This window comes from Vulpes vulpes, chromosome 9 (assembly GCF_048418805.1).
Source record: "Vulpes vulpes isolate BD-2025 chromosome 9, VulVul3, whole genome shotgun sequence".
Taxonomy (NCBI): domain Eukaryota; kingdom Metazoa; phylum Chordata; class Mammalia; order Carnivora; family Canidae; genus Vulpes; species Vulpes vulpes.
In genome coordinates this window covers 63065268-63074039 of record NC_132788.1, presented here as the reverse complement: position 1 = coordinate 63074039, position 8772 = coordinate 63065268, and the positions used below count along the sequence as shown (strand labels likewise).

The window sequence follows — 8772 nt, the reverse complement described above, 5'->3', positions numbered from 1 at the left end:
CAAGAATAAGCTATTTCACAAGTATCTGGGTAGTTTATGATCTGGTGAGAAAGTACCTCCTCTGAGAATGAGAATCTGTACCTAGATAGCTCAAACCTCCCTATGCTTCCTTTTTCTTTCTATATTGTATTTTAAGTCTTCTTTAAAGATACATATGTGTCTGCGTGTGTGTGTATATATATATATATATATATTTATAGATATATGTATATCTTTAAATATATAACCACTCTATATATTTGACATATAGAATAGATATATAGAGATAATATCTATGTAGCAAGAACCTAAGTGTATATATATATATGTATGTGTATATATATATATACACACACACACACACACACACAAGTTGTTTTAATGAGCCAACCTTGTGTAAATGTTGCACCCATCCAGTTATATCTCACTGATAAGAAGTGAACCCCATGAAATCTCAGCTCTAGGGGATCTGAGGTGGTAATAATTTTTAACTGTTAACACTTCTTAAACAAAATTGGAGTTCTGTAAACATGAAAGAGAAAGTCATTTACCTAGTATAGGGTTCTCAAACTTTAGCTAACATCAGAATTATAGATTATCAGGCCTCATCCTCAGAGTTTGATTCAGTAGATCTGGGATGGGGCCTGAGAATTTTAATTTTTAACAGCTTTCCAGGTGATGCTGTTGCTGCTGGTCCAGGGATTATACTTTGAATGCCTAGCAGGAAAAAAAAAAAGATAGGATTAGCTTTACTTGGTCTTTGACAGCTTCTACTGGGTTGATTTTATGGTCCAAGCAAAGCAGAAAATAAATGAAGAAACCAATATTAAACCTGGATGGGGCTTATTTCTATTTTTTCTGGGGAAAATGTCACATAAATATCAGTCCATTTCATTCACTTTATTTGGTCTGGGGACCATAAGGGTGCTAAGGAAGAGGCTGGCTATTTGGCCAAGGATTTTTAGACCCATCTCAGCAATGAAGAGTGAGCACTTATGCCAACTGCCATAGAAGAAACACAGAGGAAAAATGACAGATGAATCCTAGGGACAGCCAGTTCTGAAAATGCTATTTTCCACTGCAAAAATATGACCAGAGAGATCATGTATTCTAGAAGCTGCCAAGCATGAGCAACAGGAAAAAGGAGAAAAGCTAAGAACTGATGCCCATAGCTTTGTATTTTAGGTCTTCATTTACTTCAGCATAATGTTTGTGTTCTGGCTGTCATGGGAAGGAAATATGGGGTTCTCTGACAAGCCACTGGAGGAAGACACTGGACCTAACTTGGCTTCACTTGAGAAATGCTAGACCTATCTCTTCTCTCCTAAATTCTAATGACCCATTTCCCTATATCTTGTTTAACAAAGGTCTATGATTACTTATCCACAATTCTAAAATCCAAACTCTCTGAAAACCAAAGGTTTGCAATCCATTTGTGGTAAAACTTGACCTGATTACATTTGGCAGCAAAGCCTGATTTGAACTGACATAAAACTCCTCATAGTCTAAATTTTCTTACTTGATATGAACAATTCTACATTTCACTGCAAAAAAAGATTAACACACTTGATTATAAGGCTCTACCCAGACATGCTGGAGAGGTTTTACATAATCAATGAAAAATGCATCATGATACCTTTCAAAAGAAGAAAAATTCTGAATTCCAAAGCATATATAGTCCCAGGAGATTTTAATATGGTATTGCGGACCTGACCTTTGTTTTGCCTGTTCATCCTGGTTCTCATTTTTGATGAATCTTTCTGTCATAACCTTGCCCAGATCTCCTTCCCCTGTGGTACTTTTTCAATACATCCAGATGTTCTTGAGTTCCTTAGCAACTGGAGATGTGAGACCACTAGTCCGTGGCTGAATCCTATTCTGAACTCAGCAGGAGGTTTTGCTCATGAAGTCCCTTCTCAGTGGACTGAAACTCAGGAGAGGAAGTCTGAATCTCCTGACTTGACTGCTTACTTTGAGAAAACCACTTTAATAATTTAAGTCTTCCATTTCTTTCCCAGGTCACATCCCCGGCAGTATTTTTATATACAAAGCAAAGAAACCAAGACTCAGAAAAATGAACCAACTTCTTATATTACTGCCCTAACATGATACTAAGACATAGTATTGTAACCAACTTGAGGGAAGTAACAGATTCCACCATCTTCTGTACAGAACAATCAGCATAATTTGCAAGCCCTGTGAAAACAAAAGTGTGGGATCCTTTGTCCAAAATGTACTAAGGATTTCCAGATGGTAATATTAGAGCATTAAACCCAACACCTAGTGCTTTAAGTGTGAGGTAGTTCATAGGTGCACAAGTTCCACGCCCACGAAGCCAGCACTGCTTCTGTATTTTCCACATCATCACCTGATAAAGTATGACTTGATGAAATAATGTTTTAATTGAATATCATCAATGAAAATCAATGGAAGATAATGCCAAGAAATTACATCCACAAAATATTATAGAGTTGACTTCACATTATTCCTCCCTACTTTAGTACCAGCCATTAGACAGTCTGGTTAACTTGCAAACTGCTTTTTTATGCATTGAAATACCACTTCTGTAGCAGGCATATTGCCCAGGAGATGGCAACACTGCTAAAAACCTATCTGTGCTCAAAGTAATTTATTATCCCTAAAGCTTTTCCTTCCTTTTATACATCAAGTTATAACCTCTTCCAGAAACCATTACCCAACACTTTCTCAAAACACTTTCTTCTGGTTACATTGTGGATGTGATGGCATGTCCATTTGTCATGGTGAGTTTATAAACATTCAACTTTTTTTCACTGAATATTCAACTCATTCAAATACTGCCAGCTCATGACAAGAAAAGCAAGCTAACCAGTGAGTAAGGCCAGAGTCGACACAATCATTGCCTAATTGGTAGAAAAGGTTGGTTTCATTATGAATAAGCCAGTAATGTTCAATTATCTGTACAAATGAAAGGAAGCAGAAGTATTTAAAATCTAAAAAAATACATAATTCGAAGATCTCTTTTGTGACTGCAGAGTTGTCTTTTTTTTTCTGTATTCTCATCAGCTCTGCTTTGTGTATGATGTGTGAAGAGCTCAATAAGCCAAAGACGTGTCTCGTGTCCTCTTTTTGTGACCTTATGCAACTCTACGGACAAAAAGATGCTCAAGCTTTGGGAAATCTTAAATATAAATAGTCCCCACTTCCTCATATCATGGAGGGAAAATCTGAAGCTCAGAGAGGCTTCTTCCTGCAGTCCTATCTATACTGGAAACTGGAATCTGATTCTTGTCTCCTCTACTCTCCTCAAACGTACAAGGTAGTCAAGAGCTTGCCATCTACTATATTGGCCTAGGTTCTACGTCAAATATATAGCTGAGCTGTCAAGGAAACTGTTAAAGGCATATCAGGCATCATGGCATTTTGACTTTTGAAGTGTCCACAAAAGAAGTTTCTAGGAGTGTACTAACTGCAATAAGGTCAAGCTATTCACCAAATCATTAAATAGAACCAATCTCTGGCTAAACAGCACTCTGCCAGGCACTGAAGGAGTTAACAACAACAAACAACTAGGCAATAATATACTCCTCTTCCTCCTGAAAAGAGTCAACAACCAATTTGGGAGACAAAGTGGGTTCTCACCCTAAGTTCCTCTGGAGCGAGCTCTGTGTGCCTATTTTGTTTTTATGGGTTTTTTGTTTGTTTGTTTGTTTGTTTGTTTTCCACTTTTTCCAATTGCTTTATTACATATATATTACAAAGATCTTTGGCCCAAATGTGCAATGGGAAATAAACCCAGCCCACCCACCACAATGCCGCCACTTTGTTGGAGGAAAAAGACCAAAAAAGGATCCCAAGTCAGAACCATAGTGCCAAGCCCCTCAGTAGGTGATCTGGTATACCGAGGTGTGGTCATTGGACCCTGTGACAACCAGGCAATTACTGAGGGACACATCACAGCATAGGATGGAAGAAGTCTCCAGTACCTAGAACTCTGTGGTCACTGCAGGCATGCTGTAGATGCTGACTAGGTCATCCATCTCAATGCTCACCCACCACTAACCAAGAGGGGAGAACTTGAGACACAAGATGGTTTCCTCTTTATACCCCATCACATGCTTCTGGCCCACTTAGATGGACTGCAGCCGGTTGGCTATTGGCTATGCCCACCAGCACCCAGTCCTCCTGAGGACTAGGGGATAGGCTCATTATCTAAGACTCAAATTGGTATTTCTTGGGCTCCCCAGTGGTCCTCAGGTCCCAGCACCATAGGCAGGTGTCCAGATCCATCCCCACTCCCCGTACCCCCAGTCCAGATGTTCTGGTCTTTAACAGCAATGCTCTTGGCTCCATTTGGGTGGCCCAGCAGGACCTTGATCCTGACTGTGCCATCAAGTGAAGCCAATGAAGGCCAAGTTGTCTTCAGGGCAGGAGGCCAGGGCCTGGCAGGTGATACGTACACAGGGCAACTCATCTCTCATATGCAAGGAGGGCACTGTCAAGCCCCACATACACATACCAGCCAGGTTATGGCCACTCATCAGCATGGTCATACTGTTTGAGGACAGTAGGCAGGTGTGCAAGTACACCTGGTGGGTCTGTACACACAGGTGGCTCTCAGGAAACCTGTCCTCTACAACCTGGTTGACCAGGCTCCATACTTTGACACCACTCTCCCCATAGATGAATCCATGTCACATGAAGCTGCTGACAGCCCTGACCAGCACTGATTCCCCCATGTTTTAGCATCTGCATCTTCTCCATTTTATGTGGGATGGCCAACTTCTGGATTGCCAACACAACGCCTGGTCTTTTCCACATGTCCCCAAAGTCCTCAGGGTCCCAGCATATGGGCTTCAGAAATGGATAGATTCTCCAAGCAGACTACTGGGCCACATGGGATAGCACCCCCTCTGCTTTGATGCCTGGCTCTGTGCTCCCTTCTTTAGGACCCTCAAGGGGCACTGGGATTGGAAGCACAAGTAGGCTGAGAAGAAAAGTGTCTTTGGTACATGGCTCCAGTCCCAAGTAATATGGTCCTGGCATTCCAGGCCTGGTGCCTGTTGTGTCCTCTTGTTCTATAGCTAACCCACCTTAATGTGGGTCTCAACAAAAATCTGCCAGAGTAGCTCAGTCACAACATCCTGGGGCTCAGAGGCTCTGGAAAGCTGCATGTTCAGCTAGTGGACTAGAACAGCATCTGCTCTAGAGGGCTCCTTGGGCCAGTCTGATGACCTTGTAGCCATGACAGCTCTAAAGTGTGGCCCCTGGAGACTGGAGGGCTGTGGGGTCTTGAGCACGGGGTACAGGGAAGCCTGGGGCAGTGTGGCCCCTAGCAATTCTGGTGAGGCTGCTCACCAGAGGAGACTGAGCTCATCTGGTACTCCCTGGGCAGGGAAGCCAGAGTTTGGCTCCAGGTCACCATGGTCTGCAGGAAGTGTTCTGCCTGCTTATGATGTTCCTGAAGACCCTGTCAGATCTTCTGGAGTGTGTAGTACATGCTCTCCATCTGTGCCATCAGGTGAGGGAGGAACCTGGGGAACTGCTATTGGAGCTGATCCAGGACACCCCAATAGTTCAGTTCAGGATGAGCCAAAGTTCCTAGGAGCCTCCTTATCCTTTGATTGTGCTCCTGGGAGCTGAGATGGCCCCAGTAGGTCTCTTCAGGGAGTAGTCATAAGGACTTTTGTCAAAGACTCTCCTTGAAGATGGAAGCCCAGGACAACAGGGAGGAAACTGTGGAGGATCATCCAAGTTCAGACTGAGAATGAGCACCCCTCTGCTGTCTGTTTGCCTTTTACCTCTGTGCAGCCAGAGCAATCCTTCCAAAAGGGAAGTCTTCACAGGTTTCCTCTGCTTTCAGAATAAGTGCCAAATCTTTAATGCTATCTTTGAGGTATGGCACAGTATAAACAAGGGATCAGGAAACTTCTGTGTAAAGAGTGAGATAGTAAACATTTTCAGCATTGCCAGCCAACCGATGCCACAGAGGTGGCAACCTTTGCATCACACCACTGCAGCAAGAAAGCAGCCAGAGATACTTCATAAATGAACGGGCAAAATTGTGGTCCAATAAAACTCTCTACATAAACACAGGCAGAGGGAGGATCTGGCCTGCGTTCCACAGTTTGTGGACTCTTGAAATAGACTATGTCTCAAATAATATGCCTACTAATCACCCGAGGATCTTGTTAGAGATTTTAACACAGTAGGCTTGGGGTAGAGACTTAGAGACAAGTTTGCAGCTGATGCTGGTGCTTCAGGTACAGAGAATAGTGACTCCACTTTTCTAGCCTCAGCTCATACCCAGCTTCCCTTCGCTTTCTGTGATGGTGCCCAGTGGACCTGTCAGTTCCTTCTTCCTGTCAAACTCCCTATGCTCCAGGGCCTTTGTGCATGCTGTCTTTGGGCTGACTTGTTCTTCTTTTTTCTTAATCTATTCATTTAAATCCCATCTCAGGTGTCCCCTTCCTTAGAAAAGATGTTCCACAGTAGGTCAAGCAAACCACCCATATGTTCTCACTGGTCCAGATACCTCTTCATCAGAGTTATTATCACATTTGTCATTTTATATTTCTTTATTATATTATAAATGCTGATTAAGGGCTATCTCTTCCACTGGAATGTAAGCTGCTTGAGAAGAGACACTATGACAGTTTGGCTATTTTATACCATGTCCCAAGCACAGATTTCCGTATTAGTTGCTATTCTACAATACTGAATAAATCAATGTATCAACTGATCAATTGCTATTGATTAGAATGACCCATAGTAGACAGGTGCTCAGTGCTCAGATTGTTGAATAACTTTTAGAAGGTTTTGGAATTCCCAAGATTTGTAAATTTTGGAAGGTTTTTTATTAGACGCCTTTACTGTTCCCCTTCCCTTCCTTCTGTTCTCTATTCATGTCTCTCAAAACCAATCATGTCCAGCAGAACTTTCTACAATGATGGGACTGCTCTGTGTTGTCCAGTATGGTAGCCAACCATGCTCCTGAGCATCTGAAATGTGCTGGTACAACTAGGGAATTGAGTTGTAATTGCATTTAATTTGAATTTGAATTTGAATTTGAATTTGAATTTGAATTTGAATTTGAATGGACACATGTGATTTGTGACTACTATATTGGACAGCACAGCTCTAGATTTTTCTGGAGTGATTATGTCTATTATAAAATCAATGGTCATCACTATGATGCTAGTTACTAAATCTTTTAGAACTGAATCACCAGGAGTACAGGGAATATCTTGTTTTGGAATCCATTGTATTGTCCTATGTCTGGCATCAATTGTAGTATGCTTGTAGCTTGAAGTATATGTGAGTGGCACATCTTTATGACTTCCCAGTGCCCAAACAGTTCCTTTATAGAAATCTGAGAATGCTTTTCCTGCTCTTACTTATTTGACACAATCACATCTATTCTTTTTTAATGGTGAAATAACTTGAATATGAGTTATCATACTTTTTGAGATATAATTCACATACCACAAAATCCACACCTTTAAAGTGTACTATTCATTTAATACTCTTCATGACATTGTATAATCATCACCACTAACTCCAGAACCTTATAAGCTCCCCCAAAAGAAACCCCATACCCATTAGCAGCCACTCTCCATCTTTCCTTCCTCTGGAACCCTGGTATCCACTATTGAACTTAATATTTTCTTGGATTTGTCCATTCTTGACACTTCATATAGATGAAATCATATAATATGTGGCCTTTTTTAGTTAGCTATTGTCCCTTAGCATGAGGCTGTAAAGTTCATGGAGGCTGTAGCTTATATTGGTACTTCATTATTTTTATACTTCTTAATGGCACACCACACTTTCATTATCTATTAATTATTAGGCACTGGGGTCATTTCCATGTTTGGACCATTATGAGAAATGTTGCTTTGAAATTCCATGTGCAAGTTTCCTGTGAACATAATTTCATTTCTCTTGGAGATATATCAAGGAGTACAATTTCTGGGTCAAATGATAGTTCAATGGAACTGCCAAACTGATTTCTAAAGTGCCTGTACCAATCTCCATCTCCAAAACAGGATGGCCCCAATTTCTCTACATCTTAATGTTTGCTATTACTGTCTGTCTTTTTTATTGTAGCCATCTTAATGCATGTGAAGTGGTATCCAATTGAGATTTTTATTTGGAATACACTAATAATTAGTGATGTTGAGCACTTTCAATGCTAATTGACTATTTTGGAGAAATGCCTATTCAAATCTTTTCCCTGATTTTTAATTAGGCTTTTGTCTTCTAATTTTTGAGTTGTAAAAGCTCTCTATGTATTCTGTAGGTAGTTCCTTAACAGATATATAATTTGCAAATATTTTCTCCCTTTCTGTGGGATGTCTTTATGCTCTCTTCATAGTATCCTATGAAGAATAAACATATAAATTTTAATGAAGTCTGATTTATCCATTTTTTTCCTTTTTGTTGTCTGTACTTTTAGTATCATATTTGCCAAACCACTGCCTAATCAGAGGTCAGAAATATTAATTTATACTTCTTTTCTTTTAAGTGTTTTTTTCATGTTAGCTCTTACCTTTAGGTCTTTGATCCATTTTGAGTTGATTTTTATTAATGGCATGAGGTAGGGATCTAACTTCATTCTTTTGCATGTGGACATCCAGTTGTCCTAGCACTTTCCCCCCATGAATCATATGGTATCCCTTTGTTTCTTTTTCTTTTATTTGTCTAAAATTGATGAGAGTGGACTTCCTTGCTATTTTTCTGATCTTGGGGGGATATTTCAGTTTCTCACACTTAAAGTATGATGCTAATTTACTATGGGGTTTTGATGGATTA

The 8772-nt window shown here is 40.5% G+C and overlaps 1 pseudogene; it reads right to left on the bottom strand.

Annotated features, from left to right (window-relative positions):
- Positions 1-3839: 3839 nt before the first annotated feature.
- LOC112933711 (transducin-like enhancer protein 6) lies at positions 3840-5132 on the bottom strand (annotated as a pseudogene).
- Between the last annotated feature and the right edge of the window lie 3640 nt (positions 5133-8772).